Source organism: Chionomys nivalis, chromosome 7 (assembly GCF_950005125.1).
Source record: "Chionomys nivalis chromosome 7, mChiNiv1.1, whole genome shotgun sequence".
Lineage (NCBI taxonomy): Eukaryota > Metazoa > Chordata > Mammalia > Rodentia > Cricetidae > Chionomys > Chionomys nivalis.
The window spans coordinates 5748719-5764570 of record NC_080092.1 but is presented as its reverse complement, the minus strand read 5'-3'; positions in this window follow the sequence as shown (position 1 = coordinate 5764570).

The window sequence follows — 15852 nt, the reverse complement described above, 5'->3', positions numbered from 1 at the left end:
AAGATGGCTGCTTTCCTCATGTCAACCTCCAAAGTAGGTAGCGGTGGTGGATGGTTGGTGGGTGGACAGCCACTAAGGTCTGGGGCCTTCACTGTCATTATCCCAGTCATTGATGTTTGGCCCCTCCTAAACTGGGGCTGCTCACTCTGGGATGCCATCGTCTCAGAAACAACAAGTGGTTTGTCTAGTGATAACAGACTGCGTGGGCTCAATTTTCAGCTCCAGATTCCCTAACCTTATTACCTGTGTTTCTTCTACCGCTATCCAGACGGGAGGTTTTCAGTTCCGGCCCCCTGGCAATCTGGACAGTGCTTTCTGGAGGAGGTTAGACCAAGTGCTGGCGAATGCTCAGCAGCTGACTTGGTCTCTTCCCAGTGTCAATCAAACATGCCCAGCATTCAGACACTGCCCAAATCCTTGTGATTGACAGCCCTTGTTCTCCAGGGGATGTTTTGTGACTCTTAAGAAGGGTCAGTATTGTAGTCAGATTTTTCTTTGGGCCTCCACCTCACAAATAATGACATTGGGACTTCTTATTAACTATGAAAGACTGGCCTATAACTTAGGCTTGTTCCTAACTAGCTCTTATAACTTAAGTTAACCCATTTGCATTAATATATCCTATTACGTGTCATTACTTCTCTTCCATCCCACACCTCCTGTTTCCTCTCGATGTCTTCTGCGTGCACCCCGATTCCTCCTCCTCTTCCCTTCTCTCCCCCCTAACCTCACCTATATCTCCTGCCAGTAATTGGTAATTCAGCTTTTTATTATGCCAACCACAGCAAATACATTTTCACACAATGTACAAATATCCCACAACACAGCATGAAGCCAGCGAGTCCTGAGCTTTTAGCATGGTGATTATTACATTCTGTGCTCTGGTACGGAGCTTTCACAGTTCCCGCTCTGCTGGTATAGCTGGTGTGTGGGGAGGGAGGGCAGAAGCTGAGCAGATCACAAAGGAGTCTGGTCATCGACAACAAAACAATAATTATTTATTATGCCCTCAGTAAAGCAGCTGAGAGTTGTGTTTTATAGGCCAACTTTGTTACTGTTTTCTCAGGTCATTGTAACTCAGGCTGGCCTCGAACTTGGGATGTAGCAAATATGACTTTGAGCATCTGATCCTCTTTCTCCGCCTCCTGAGTGCTGGCATTACATGTGTGTGCTATCATGTCTGGTTTGATTTGGTGCTGAGGATCAGATCCCATGCTTGGTGCATGCTAAGCAGACACTTTACCAACTAAGCTATTTCCACAGGTCCTAGGCTGATGTTTTGCTTCATCCTATGCCAGTCTCCTGCTGAAATCCTATCTTCTGGAGGCAGAGAGGCAGTCTTTAGGAGGTGTGAAGTCATTGTACTAGGGTGCAGTCAGGGGGAGCCTGCTTTTTCAGGAGCCTCTGCTGTCTTGCTCCCCAACCCCATACACCATCTGTGCCCCAGTCACCGCCCATTCTGATTTTCAAAGAGGAAACACTGGAAGGTGTGTGGTGGCGGGAAAGGTGAAAGTCGTGTCTTGGTTGATTCATAAGTTGCTTTTGACTATTCAGGCCTTGTGACTTGAAGGAGATTTGATACTGGAAGACTTTATTTCCTATATTTGAAGGTAGGTTCTCGCCATACATAGCTCTGGCTGCTCTGAACTCACCAGCCTCTCCTCTCTGCCTCTCGAGGAGCTGTGATTCAGGGCCTGGTGGTATTGACTGAGTGTTTATGTCACTCCCCAAATGTACACTGAAGCCTTCAAGGCCAATGTGAAGTTTCAGAGGTGAATCCTTAGGGAAGGAGCAGGACGAGATGAGTCCTTAGATGAGGTGACCAAGGGGCCTCATCCAGCGTCCTCCTAAGAACAGGAGACACCAGAGTCCTCCTGTTTTCACCACATAAATACACAACAAGAAGGCTGCCATCTGCAGGCTGAAAGGGAGCCCTCAAGAGAACCCAACTGTTGAGTCTGAACTGTCCTCTCAGACACGTGGTTATTCACCATGTCCCTGTCTGGACGTGCTATTTGGAACGATTGTGGAAACTTTGGGGAAGTGAAGTAGCCGGTGGAAGTAAGTCACTGGGTGTGGGTCGTCTTCCTCCCAATCCTTCCTGTCTTTTTGCTCCTTGTCAGGCATAAAGTGAGCAATTCTCCTCCACTACATGCTTCCACTACCATGAAGCTCTATAGGGGATTTTCGGTAGATACTTGGAGTACCACAGACATTTGATCCCTAACATAGATCTGCTGGACACCGCGGTGCAGCAGTGCACCCCGCCTGAGCTGTGTAGCAAGGCGCAATCTGAACAAACGGACATAAAAAATATCCTGCACCACTAAGTGCTCACATTCCATATCTTCCACTGTGATGAAATGTTATGGTAAGAAACAACGTAGGGAAGAAAGGTTGATTTTAATTCCGGGTTACAGTCCATCGTAGGAGGGAAGACAAGGCAGAAGCTCAGTCACATCGCAGTTATGTGCGGAGGGGGATGTGTGTGCGCATGCTCATCTGCTTCCTTACACTCCGCTAGCTTTCTTTACTCTTACACAGTTCAGTGCCTGTCCACACTCAGGGTGGGTCTTCCCCTCAACTCAGTTAAGACAGTCCTCCACAGATGTGCCCGGAGCACAACCCAATGTAAACAATGCCTCGCTGAGACTCTTTCCAGGTAATTCTAGGATCTGTCATCATACCCGGTCTCCATAGAATCCCAGGGAGCAAAGAAAGCCGACTGAACCCTGAAACCACGAGCAGAAAGAGTACTTCCTTCTTTATTCAGTTCTGTTTGCCTCTGTGATGCTGGGATTAGGTAACCCGCCAAAGACGCTAAATGTACTAGCTAGCAATGTCTACTTGACAGTTTAGAATCACCTGAAAAAGAAGTCTTACTTTCATAATTGCTTTTATCAAGTTTTCTGTGGACACATCTGTGTGGAATGGTCTTGGTTATTTTGATTGTTTGCAGGGTTCCCAGCCCACTGTGGGCAGCTCCTGTCCTGGGCAGATGGTCTCGGGTTGTTTGCCAAGGCTAGCTTATTATAAGCCTTTAAGAAAGCCAGCAAGAAACGTTCCTCCAGGGTTTCTGCTTCAAATTCCTGCTTGAGTCTCTGCTTGGATTTCTCTCAGTGATAGAGAACTTAAGTTACTTTTGCTCAGAGAGTAACGGCACAGCCACCGAAAGGAGACTCGTATGCTCACAGTTTGCAAAGCTTGGTGCTGGACTTCTTGCCTTCACGACTGTGATAAAACAAACAGTTTTTTTTTTAAATATATAACATTTATTCCATGGTGTTCTGCTGCAGCAGACTGAGTGAAACCTGGGTGTGTGACCCAGCAGGGGACCAATTAATGACGGTGACCTGGGAGGAAGGTGGAGGCAGAAGTGCTCTTGTTTGACAGCAGGTGACATTTTGTTTTGAGACTGCCTGCTTGTTTAAGTTCATCTGCTCCAGGAGACTCTACCTACAATTACCAGATGGATTTCTGCACAAATGCAGAGTCCACAACACAAGGCTGCTGTCTAAAATCCTTCGCCACATCCACAGTGCCCACAGAGCAAAGAGCGGCACCCACACCCCACAAAGTCCACAGTGCCCCAGAGCAAAGAGCAACACCCACACCCCGCTTCTGGGTGTGAGCCCTGAGGGCTGTGCTTAGCTCCTCACCTACTTCACACCTGCAACTGTAGAGCTGGGCTCCTGAGCACAGGGCCGGGTGAATGTTTCTGTTCCTGGAAGGCTCAGGCCGCCAACCACCAAATAAAGGATTTTTGGTGCCTTTTGTGTGACCTCTTTTCTCTCCTCATAGTTCATTACCCTCTTTTGCCATACACGCTTCCCTGGGCATAATTGTTATATCTGTGTTCATTTTCTTGACTATTTCTGTGCACATCTGCTTTTTCCCCAGCTGAATCTCCAGTCCTCGCAAGGTCACTGCAATGTTGGGTGCGTGAGTCTGTTTCAAAGAGTGTTTGGGAAGGGGCCGATGTTAAACACATAAGTAATAAATAATAGAAAAATGTGATAGGTTTTACACAGAAAAGGTTTCTGTGTTTCCAAGGTATGTGTTTTAGATTTCTTTGCTATTCCTTGATGGCTTCATGCATGTAATGTAGTTTTTTTTTCCACACCCTATTATCCACTCTCACTTCTCCCACGGAAACCATTCTCTCTCCCAACAAGTCTTCCTCCTGCTCCCATGCCTGTTTCTTATTTGTGTGATGCTGAGTTTCACTGTTATGCCCAGATGTCAGAGTCCCCCAAAGACCACCATGAGGTCTAAATCTGTATGCAAAAAGCAAAGAGCCTTTATTCAAGCTAGAGCTTGGACTCTCCATTTGTTCAATGCAGTGGCAGGCACAGATGCTCAGAGAGAGCCCAGTCTGAGTGGGGTAGGGTTTTGTTTTTGATTTTTATCGTACCTAGAGGTCAGGAGTGAGGGAGTTTTCAGAATTTAGGACCCTGATTGACTGACATTTGTCTAGGAGTGTCTTAGCAAAATAGAAATAGGTGTGTGCTGGGCTCAGGGACATCTGCTAATCGTATCTAGTGCTTGGACTGTCAGGTACTTTCCTTTAGATGCTGGCCCTCCCTGGGTGATGTCAGCTTATGGATTTTCCTGGAACCCGGTGTTGCCTGCCAGTACCGAGAAACTCATGCCTACTCTTTTGGTTGGTTTCTATCAAGCCTGCTATGGCAGCTATGTGGTCTGGGCCCCGTATGTGTGGCCAGGCTGCCCTGGGTCCCATATTCATGAGCATGGGTCATCAGTGAGGAGATGGGTCATCAGTGAGGAGATGGCTCAGCAGGCGAAGGAATTGGCTGCTGAGCTAATGACCTTAGTGTGACTCTCAGGACCCAAGTGAAGGAAGGAGGAACGTGACTCCAGCCAGCTGTTCTCTGGCCTTTACAAGCACACATAGTAAAAGCATGTACATGCACACGCATGTGAATACATATATATACACACAAATAAAATAAAGAGGCAGCCACAAGGGTATTTATTTATTTAGTAAATACTTCAAACCAATGGGTTTCAGCAAGTAATTTTGTTCCCATTCTTCCAAGGACCTTTGATATCAGAGCTATTTTCACTGGCATAGTTGTTTGGACACTTGGGTTCTCCTAAAGCAGTGGTTCTCAACCTGTCTTACTAGACCTCCCCCCTTGTGAAATTACCTTGCGTGAGTGAGAAGGAAACATGGAACTCGCAACAAACCCACGTAGGAGTTTATTAAGGGGGAGGTGTATAGATCTGGGAAGTCGGTGTGCAGAGAGAGCTGAAGATGGTGCGTCCAGCCTTTAAAGGCTGCCCAATGCATGCGCACAAGGGGATGATGTGGCTACATCATATGCAAATGACAGAGCTCACAACATGCGCACAAGGGTTCACGCAGCTGCGTCATATGTAGATGTAGATGCAACCATGCCACACGTGGGTCACACAGGGCGCTTTAAGATCCCTGGGGCCATTGGGCACTTCTGCCTGAGGGCTTGTCCACACATGTGTAGCCCTAGAACTTGGAAGTATCAGCCATGCTGTGGATGAATCATAACATTCCACCCTTTTGTTTATTATGGAAAATTGGGGAGTTTGGGGTCTTTAATGGGTGGGAATGAGGCATTATAAGGTCTCTCAGGACTGCTTCCTGCTGATTTTGTGGACACTGGAGAGTTGAGATGCTTGACCATGTCCTGGGATGGTTGATTACTTTTGTGTTTTTTCTGGGCTCTGTGGAACTGGCTGGCTGGCAGCTTGGACCTTGTAAGATGCTGGAAAGGCAGAAAATTATGTCTGGCAAAAAAATTTAGATACGGGTGATTAAGGGAGGAGAATCTCAAGATGGAAGGTAGAGGGTTTTTTTGGGGGGGGGGGAGGAGGCAATTTCCCAGGGTTTCCCAAGACCAGGAATGATAAGGGAAGAATTAAATGATACTTATTCTGGACAAGTATGGTCTGTTTAGATAGGTCCAATTGGGTCTGTGGAGTTTATGAAAAAGTGTTTGAAAAGAAATAAATTTTAGACATATTAACAGCTTATCACTATGATGTTATAGTGTTGGAACAGAAGAAGGTGGGGAGGAGGGAGGAAAAGAAGGGGGAATTATTAGAAAGGGAAATTATTATACCCCCTCAATGTTTTACCTGAAGCAAATCTTAAGACACTTGTTTTCCTTTAGCATTTTGGTATTACCTTAACATCCAGGAGACACTGCAGCAGTCAGTGATAAACCTGGTATGTTAAAGTCTGTTTTGTGAGTTTTTGGAGTCTGGGGCTATAATATCCCCAAACTCGCTTTTAGACATAAGTTTCTTACCGCCTGGGCTTTTGGCAATCTTTGTACCTCCAGCTCTATGTTTAATGATGGTCCCTGTAATAACAGCTGAGTGGTTAACTGCAAATTTAAGTATGACATTGGTGATATAGAGAAGCTGATAAAGCAGATAGGAGAAAGAGTAAGAGGGAGAGTATATGGAGTTTTTGGCACAGGAGAGTTGAGTATGGTGATGAAACACTTATTTTTCTGGAACTGGAGATTGAGTGGCTAATCTTGGTGCCCTCTGGAACTTAAGGGAACAGGGCCCTGTTTGAGTTACCATATACTAGGGGGTATCTTGAGCTGGAAGAATAAAATGTTTAAGGTGAGACAGGTGGATCCAATGAGGAAGTCCCCCAAGCTTGGCAGCTGTGGGAGTTACAAGAATTACTTTAAAGTGGCCCTGACATTTAGGGGAAGGGATGAGGGGCATTGGTCTTGGGGGGAGAATAGTACCTGATCTCCTATTTTAATCGGCGGTGGGCATGAATTAGCACATGGTTGAGGTAATGAATGGTCAGCAAAATCCCATAATAAGAAAGAGAAGATGGGATAACAGTGGAGTAAGCAGATGATCAGGAAGGGGAGAGGTTTTAGATTAGAGGCCGGGGGTTAAAACCAGCCGCCCATCCATGAGTTCAAAGGGTGAGATGAAAAGGGGGCTTTTGGGGAGAGCCCTAAGCCTAAGAAGGGCCAGAGGCAAAAGTTGTACCCAGTCAAGATGAAGTTCCTGTGACATCTCAACAAGAACAATTTTTAAGGAATGGTTAGTTCATTCTACCTTCCCTGAAGACTGAGGATGGTATGGAATATGAAAATGCCAGGAATGTTTAGAGCCTTAGATAAAGTTTGAGAAATCTGGGAGGGAAACTCTGGGCCATTATCCGACTAAAGAGAGGTTGGGATTCCAAACTGGGGGATAACTTCTCAGAGAAGAACGTAGGAAACTGTCTGGGCCTTCTTGTTAGTAGTGGGAAATGCTTCAATGCACCCAGACAAGGTGTCCACCAAAACCAGGAGATATTTAACTCATCTGACTGTGGGCACATGAGTAAAATCAAGCTGCCAGTCAGTTCCAGGAAGGGAGCTCCTGGTCTGGTGGTTGGAAAAGGGAAGCTATGATATTTGGTCTTGGGATCTGACTTTTGACAGATTTTACAAGAGGCAGTGATAGCTTTTAAGAACTCTAAGTCCTCAGGGGTGGGTTGGAGGTGAACCTTGACAAAATGAACCAGAGCTTTGCTATTAGAATGAAAGAGCTGATGTAGGTAGGACAGAATTTGCCAGGTGTCAGGGGTGTCTGTGAGAATATCGACTGTACTGTATTATATGAACCCCCTGAGGTGACTGAGGTAGGTTTGGGCTCTGGAATGTTGTTGTTCTAGCTGCTTGGTCAGCCTGGTTATTCTCCTTGGAAATAATGAACCTGTTGGTCTGATGAGACCAACAGTGAATAATTCCTATAGCTTTGGGGAGATGGGAGGCTTTTTAACAAGTCCATAATGTATCCTGAGTAACTTATGGATTCTCCTTTTGTCATAAGAAGCTCACACTTTTTCTAGATAGCTGCATGGGACAGGAGGATATGAAAGGCATATTTGGCGTTTGTGTAAACATTTAAAGATTGTCTCTTTGCTAACTGGAAGGGACAGGTAAGAGCTATTCATCCAGTCTGCTGATTAGTGGTATGGGCAGGGAGTGCCTGTGCCTCCACCACCCCAGTATCTGACACTATGGCATAGCCTGCTGTATGGGTCCCTTCACATAAAAATGAGCTGCCATCTGTGTGCTAGGTATAAGTGCCCTGGGACAGTTTGCCCTCCTGTATATGTGAGGGGTGGGTCAGTAGATCCTCTAAGGTTTCTATGCAGGAATGAGATGGGAAATAATTGTTAGGTTGAGGTAGGAAATTTGAGATATTAAGGGATGGGCAGGATTGGAAAGTGAGTGTGGCATCTACTAGTGCTACCTGGAGAGAAAGAACTTGGGGAGGAGGTAAGGTTTGTAAGCCTTTGTAAGTTAAGAGATGGGACAGATTGTGGTGGGAGAAGACAGTGGTAGGTGCCCCAAAGGTTAGCTTCTTTGACTCATGAATAAGAAGCTCAACAAACACTAAAGCACGTATGCTGGGTACCCAGCCCTAAGTGGTGAGGTCCAGCTACAGGTGCAAAGGAAGGTCCCAGCTGATGTCCTAGGACCCCAAGGGCATATCCCTTCTTCTCTGTTACTTAGAGGGAGAAAGAATGAGTTAAATCTGGGAGATGAAGAGCTGGAGCCTGGATAAGGGCTTGCTGGAGTCTCTGGAAGGGTTTAGTAAAGGGATGGAGAAGGGACTCATGCAGAGAGCCAAGATTTGCCATGTATAAAGGGATGGCAAGGAGAGAAAAAGAGGGAATCCAGGAATATAGGAAGCCAGCTATTCCTAGGAAAAATAAAACCTCTTCTTTTGTGGAAAGAACTGCAAGGGACTGAATTAGGTTTTTTTTTTTTCTGTCTAGGGTAATAGCTTTTGGGGTCGGGGTAATAGTTAATCTCAAGTAAATGACCTGAGAAGGAGACAGTTGGACTTTAGAAGGTGAAATTCTATAGCCCCTTTTGGACAGGAAATTTAAAAGAAGGGAGGTATCAGTTTTGCTGATCTCCAAGAATGGACTGCAAGTAAAATATCATCTACATAGTGTATGAGTTTAGACTTTGGGAGAGACAGTGAGAGTAGATCAGAAGCTAAAGCCTGACAAAATAGGTGTGAACAGTCCCAGAATCCCTGGGGAAGGATGGTCCAGGTGAGCTGTGTGCAGAGGTGAGTGTCAGGGTCAGTCCAGGTGAAGGCAAATATGTTTTGAGGTTGAGAGATGAGAGGAATAGAGAAAAAAAAGCATCATTGAGATCTAGAACTGAGAAGTGGGGGAGGTTCCTGGAGGAATAGTGGAAAGAAGTGTGTAAGGGTTAGGAACTACAGGTCAAAAGGGACTGTGAAGTTAATAAGCCAGAAGTCTTGAACCAGGCTATAGGTTCCATTAGGTTTTTTAACAGCAAGTATAGGGGTGTTCAAAGGAGAAGAGGTGGGGTGAAGTAACTTTTTTTCTTAGAAGGTCAGAGATAATAGGCTGAAGTCCCCTAATGCTCTGGAAAGAGAGGGGGTACTGAGCTTGGGTAACGTACTTAGTAGGATCTTGTAATTGGATAACAATGGGGAAATGGTGTTTAGCAATAGAGAGGTTCTGGGTGTCCCAGACTTGGAGCTCCACCTGAGAGGCTGGTAGAGGAAAAGACACATTGGATTGGGAGGTTGGGAGGCTAAAAGGGGGATGGGGGAGCTGCTGGTGAGTCTGAGGTAAGGCGAATGGAAGGAGCAAATGAAATGGAAGCTCCTAGTTTTGCTAAAAAAAAAAAAAAAAAAACAATCGCTTCCCATAAGAGGTACAGGGCAAGTTGGCATGACTAAAAATGAATGAGTGAGATAAATACCCCTAAAAACACAGTTATGTCCCCCTACCCTGACAATAGGGAAATTAGGAGAGGTAGGCCCCCAGAATTCCTTCAGTACCAAGTGTGTGGCTCCAGTGTTCAAGAGAAAGGAGATGGGCCATGCTGATACTGTGATGTTTATCTGTTATAGATGATGGTTGTGGTCAGGTCAAAGGAACCCAGACAGCCTCACCCACCTATAGCCAGACTTAGAAGGTCAATTTGGGAATTTTCTGGGTTTGATGTCTCCATGCCATGATGTGCACAAAGATAATCGACTGCCCAATATCCTTCCCTATGGCATCTTGGGCAAGGTCTCATGGGACCAAGATGAGGATTAAGGCATGCTTGGGCCCAGTGACCAGCTCTACCACATTTGAAATACAGGCCTGGCTGTTCTTGAGCCCCAGGGGGCAAGGGCACAGCATGGACAGCACAGATCGGGTGGTCTGTCGCCTGAGCTGGTCAGAGGGTCATGGCTTGCATGTGATGGTGATGATTGCGGGCTTTGTCATTCCTAGTATCGTACACCTTAAAAGTCAACTCTAAGACTCCTGCCTGCAGGGTCAAGGGGCCTTTCCCTACGTCTAAGTTTAGCCTTAATGTCAGGGTAGCACTGAGGGAAAAAAAATGAGTCATGAGTAACTGTCTGCTTTCCATGGTTTCTGGATCTAAGTTAGTATATTGTAACAAAGCTTTAGTGAGGCATTCCAAAAATGCAGAAGGATTTCTCCTTTATATCTTAAATGACCTCTGAGAGCTTAGTTTAGTTTACTGGCTTGAGGGCAACCTTGAGGAGACTTGTCAGGAGGCAAATCAAAAACTGGTCCCTAGCTAAAATTCCACCTGGGGTGTTATAATCCCAGTGTGGGTCCTGCTCTGGGACAGCCTCTGCCCCTGGAGAGTGTGTTGCATGAGTTTGGTGAATCTCACCTGCATGTAGTCAGGCCTGCTCCCAAACTCGCCTGCGCTCTTCAGGAAGTAGGTTATTAGATAGGATCATATAGATATCATGAAAGGTGAGATTATAAGACTGAATAATATACTGGAGTTGCTTTATGAAATGTAGACTTAGATGCACAGGACCCCAGTTTTTGTTCTATATGGGAGAGTTCTGAGAGGGAGAAGGGGACATGTACCCTAACCAATCCATCTATGCCGGCCACCTCTTGCAATGGGAGAACTGAAGCCAGCTTGGCTTGGTTAGGGTTCAGTTCCATAGCAGCACATGAGCATGTGAGAGGAGGGGTAAAGGTGAGTGTCAGAGCCAGGTGGCTGTTGCAGCCTGGCACTGAAAAAGAGGAATGATGCAATGGGGCTGATGGAGTAGTTAGTGGGGGAAGCTGAAGAGGACAGTGGAGCCTGCACAGCACAGGTATGAGCGGAGGGAGGTGGCGAGGCAGGCAGCAAGCCGGTGGAAGGTAAAGGAGTGGAAAGCCAGTTGGGAAGGTGTGTATTCCTTACCAGGGTTCAGAGCAGGAGCTGAAACAGTGGGAGTAAGAGCTGAAAGAGCAGGAGTAGCTGCTCACTGAAGTAAAAAAGGCAGGGGTTCGTTAGCTGGGTCCAGAGTGGAAGTGGAGTGTTCTTCTGGCTCAGATGGCAGAGCCAGGAACACGTGAGCAGGTGAACAGCTTGCGAGGACAGAGGGCATAGACTTAGTGCTTAGATAGTAAAAGGCTTGGATATAAGGAAACTCTTTCCATTTGCCTGTGTGCTGAGAGTAATTAGAAAGCTCCTGTAGAATATCCGGATCAAAGGTGCCATTAGGTGGTCACTTTAAATTTTTATCTAAATTGTAACGAGGCCATTTTTTTGAACAACGATGAACAAGTGTGAGAATCTATAAGTAGGGCGTTAAGGCCTGGGGTTTCAGGGCCTCCAAAACGCATCCCAGGAGGAAGGCTGGATTGATGGTTTTGTTGGCTTGCTACCCTTAGCTGAAACCATGAAAACCCACGAGAACAACGACATCACAAGGCTTATAGGGGGATGTCTCCCCTCTATAAGCAGTGTATGAAAAGGGTGGAGACTTGTCTACAGGCTGAGTGTTGAAGCCTGACTGCATCCAATCAGGGCAACTTGGAAGCCAGAGAGTCCATAGGCCCCTCCAACTGGTCTCTCATGGTGGGGACCACTGAGGAGTGGTCCAAAAGAAAAGAAAAGAAAAGAAAAGGAAAGAAAAGAAAAGAAAAAAAGGAGAAAGAAAAATCTGATGGACCCTGGGCCCCCAGTCAAATGCACCACACAGTGTGTGCAGTGCTAACACGGGAGGACTGACCCCAGGTTGTCTGATCATGTTTTTAGTTATGGGAAGCAATCCAGAGATAAATGTCAGCAAAGGGCTCAACCAAAGCCATGAAGGCCATGGTTGGGAGATGTCTCCTCATTTCTAGGAACACCAGAAAATTGCCAGGAGCTGAATGGTCAATTCCTCAGGTTTGGAGGAAGGATTAAGCTGACCAGAATGGGGAAACTCACCAACTGAAACCGGTGGTGTGCATAGATGTCTTGTAGATGGAACACATGGTTGTTGTGGAAAAAAATACCCTGTTCCTAATCCTGACCCCAGGAGAGGGGCGGGAGCCTCCTCAGTCTCACAGCACCAATGAAATTACCTGGTGCAAGAGAGAAGGGAACACAGAACATGCAACAAAACCACTTAGGAGTTTATTAAGGGGGGTAGTGTACAGGCCTGGTGGGATCAGTATGCAGACAGAAGGAGAGAGCTGAAGATGGCACATCCAGCTTTTAAAGGCTGCCTGGCATGCACACAAGAGGATGATAGGGCTACATCATACAGATGACAGAGTTCATGCATGCGTGCAGGGGCTCATGCAGCTGCATCATACATAGATAATGCAAGCATGCTGCACGTGGGTCACACAGGGCCCTTTAAGATCCCTGGGGCCATTAGGCACTTCTGCCTGAGGGCTTTTCTGCACATGAATGACCCTAGAACCTAGAAGAGTCAGCCATGCTGTGGCTGAATCATAACATTTTGTCCTTGGGGACTCTGGGACTATCACCAACTAAGTAGACATACATACACACACTTCCTTGAGTTTCCAAACCTTGAGCTAAATAAACTCCTTCTTCATAAGTTGCCTCCATCAGGCCTTTTATCACAGCAGCGAAAGGCTGATTGAAATACTAAGCTACCTCATGTATTGTATGCCTTTCCTACTAAAGGAAAGACCCCAGAAATAAAGGGTTTTGCCCTCTTGCTCACTCCTGTATCCATAGCAGTGAATTTAGTTCATAACTCACATTCTTTCACCAAGGAATAGACTTATTAGGTAGCTTCTCCAGCCTCAGACATTGACTGTACTGATGTGATATTCAAAATCAAACCTAGATTGTGTGAAACTGGATCAAAGACTCAATCATGTCTAGAAAACAATTTTCTTATGGGAACAGGACCACAGTGGTCTCTTGGGGTCAGAGACCTCACCTCCCAGAGTGAAATGAAAAAAAAAGCTACAGGCAAGACTCCCTTGAGCTTGCCTGCTTCTTCTTTCCCTTATCATCCTAAATACATCTATGGTCCTTCCGTGGAAACTGGGCTGACACACCTCTAGACATTCCTCAGAGCCATCCACCCAGTTCTCATTGGAGGACTGTTGGAAGAAGAAAGAAAAAAGTTAGGAGAATCCCTTTTCCTAAATAAATAAGGAAAAATATATGCTGAAAGAGGTATTGAGTTCCAAGAAGCAGAAGAAAGGGGCTTAGGAGGGACAATGACTCTGGAGTTGGGGTGGGTGGGAACAGGAAGAAGGAAAAGAACAGAAGAGGGTACTCTCATTTATTGCACACCCAAGGCTTATATTAGGATGAGGAGAATGGGCCTTTAGCTCACAGTGTAAAATTTAAAGAACCACACCTAAAGTGAGCAAACAAAATGACTACTATTTCAATGTAGCATTTGAATAAATCAAAAGTCAATGCTGAAAGCCCATGATAAGAAACATGTCTAACTTTAGAAGGAATCAGAGTGGCAAGGCTCCTAGTTTGGGACCTGGCACATGGTAGATATTCAAGACATGGTAGATATTCAAGACATCAAATGCAAGAATAGAGAAGTAACAATATTGCTAAATGTGCTGTGATGGCTCATCTTGAACATTGGCTTGATTGGCTTGAGAGCCACCTAGGAGATTTGTGTGGCACACTTCTAGGTGTATCTCTCAGGGCATTTTCACAAATTAGGTCAGGAGGACTCTGACTTGATCAATGGATGAATCCTTTGATGGCTTCACAATCTGATTGGGTGTTGTTGAAATGGTAGGTGGTCCTTAGTTGGAGGAAATTAGTCACTGGGGGCCAAGTACTTGGGGATGATATCTTCCCTCAACCCTTTCTTGTATTGCTTTTCTCTGCTTCATTTCCACTGTGATACAAACAGCATCTGCCACACCCTACCACCATGTTGATCTGCTTATACACATGGGGTCATGTAACCATGGACTGAACCCCCTCAGAAATCAGGAGCCAAAATAAATCATTCCTTATTTAGGTTGTTTCCTCTTTAGTTTTTGTCAGAGTTGTGCAAAGGAAGCTAATGTGTATATCCAACCTCCTTTTGTGGACTTTGTGTATACTTGTATTAACTTATTTAAATGCTCTCTTTCTGTGTCTCCATTTTGTCTCTCTGTCATTCCCCCATTCCCTACACATACAGGTAGAGGCCAGAGGTCAACACTGAGTGTCTTTCACAATTGCTTATCCACTATGTAGTGATAGTTCATTTGTATTTTCATAAATAAAGCTTGTCTGACAATCAGAGAGTAAAACAGCCACATTGGTCAGCCTTACAGACCAGGCAGTTGTAGCACACACCTTTAATCCAAATAGCCACACTAGCTTGCCATAGAAACCGGGTGGTAGTGGTGCCTTTAATCCCAGCACTAAAGAGGGATATAAGACTAGAGGAGACAGCTCCAAGACACAGTTTCATTCTGAGATTCCTGAAGGTAGGATCACCATTTCGGTCTGTGGTTGGCTGTTTTGCTTTTCTGACCTTCAGGTTGAACCCCAATATCTGTCTCTGGGTTTTTATTATTTGTGTTACACACCTTATTTATTGAGACAGGACTCACTGAACCTGGAACTCACTGATATAACTAGGCCAGATGGTGAGAGGGTCCCAGAGATCCTACTGTCTCTACCTCCTTATGTTTGGGTTACAGGTACATGCTATTTTGCCTGCATTTTTATGAGGGTGATGGGGATCTTACTTGACTGTGTAGAAGGTCTTTCTGTTTCCATTTGGTAGACGAGGAAAACAAAGATACACAGAAACAAGAGAACTCAGCCCTGTTGATAGAACAAGCAGGGATTATGGCCAGAATGAAGCCCAGGAGGCTAAAGGTAGCATTTGCTGGTAAGACACCAGTGCCTTCAACTCTCATGGTAGAATAATCAGAATAGAAAAGTTTTCACTGTGTCTTGATTTGTGATAAATCTGAACAGAATAGGTCAACCAAAGAAACATTTCCCAAGGCCAGTAAATAAAGAAATTAAATCACAGAAAGATCCAGAGATCCAATGGCTGCACAATACCTATTAGGAACAGCAGAAGAGAAGCCAGCTCCAGAATTTGGTGTCTACTGTACAGGTCACATACTTGATTTGATTCTCTGCCAGCTCCAAGGCAGCTGTCATTAGGGAGGAAGACAGTACTGGGGGAACTGGAGGGATAATCGGTTTAACTGCCATCAGCTGCCAAGCCCCACAGCACACAAACTGTTCTTCCCCACAGTGAGACCCACAGGTACTAGGCCCTCATGCAGGAGTGGCCCACGAAGGGTGGGTTGAAGAGAGATTTGTCACTTCTAATGAGTCTGTATGACAAAAACCTGTTCTGAATCTGGACAGAAAAATCCTCTTGGAGAAGTAAAAATTTGCAAGCATAGTTCTGAGTTTAGCTCTCTGACACAGCTATTTCCTTCATAAATCAACTATTTAATTACACTTCTTTTGTTTATGTGTGTGTGCATGGTTAAGTGTGTATTGGTGCACTTGTAAGTGTGGGTATTGTAAAGGTAAAAATAAAATGCTGTGGTTCCCTGAGTGG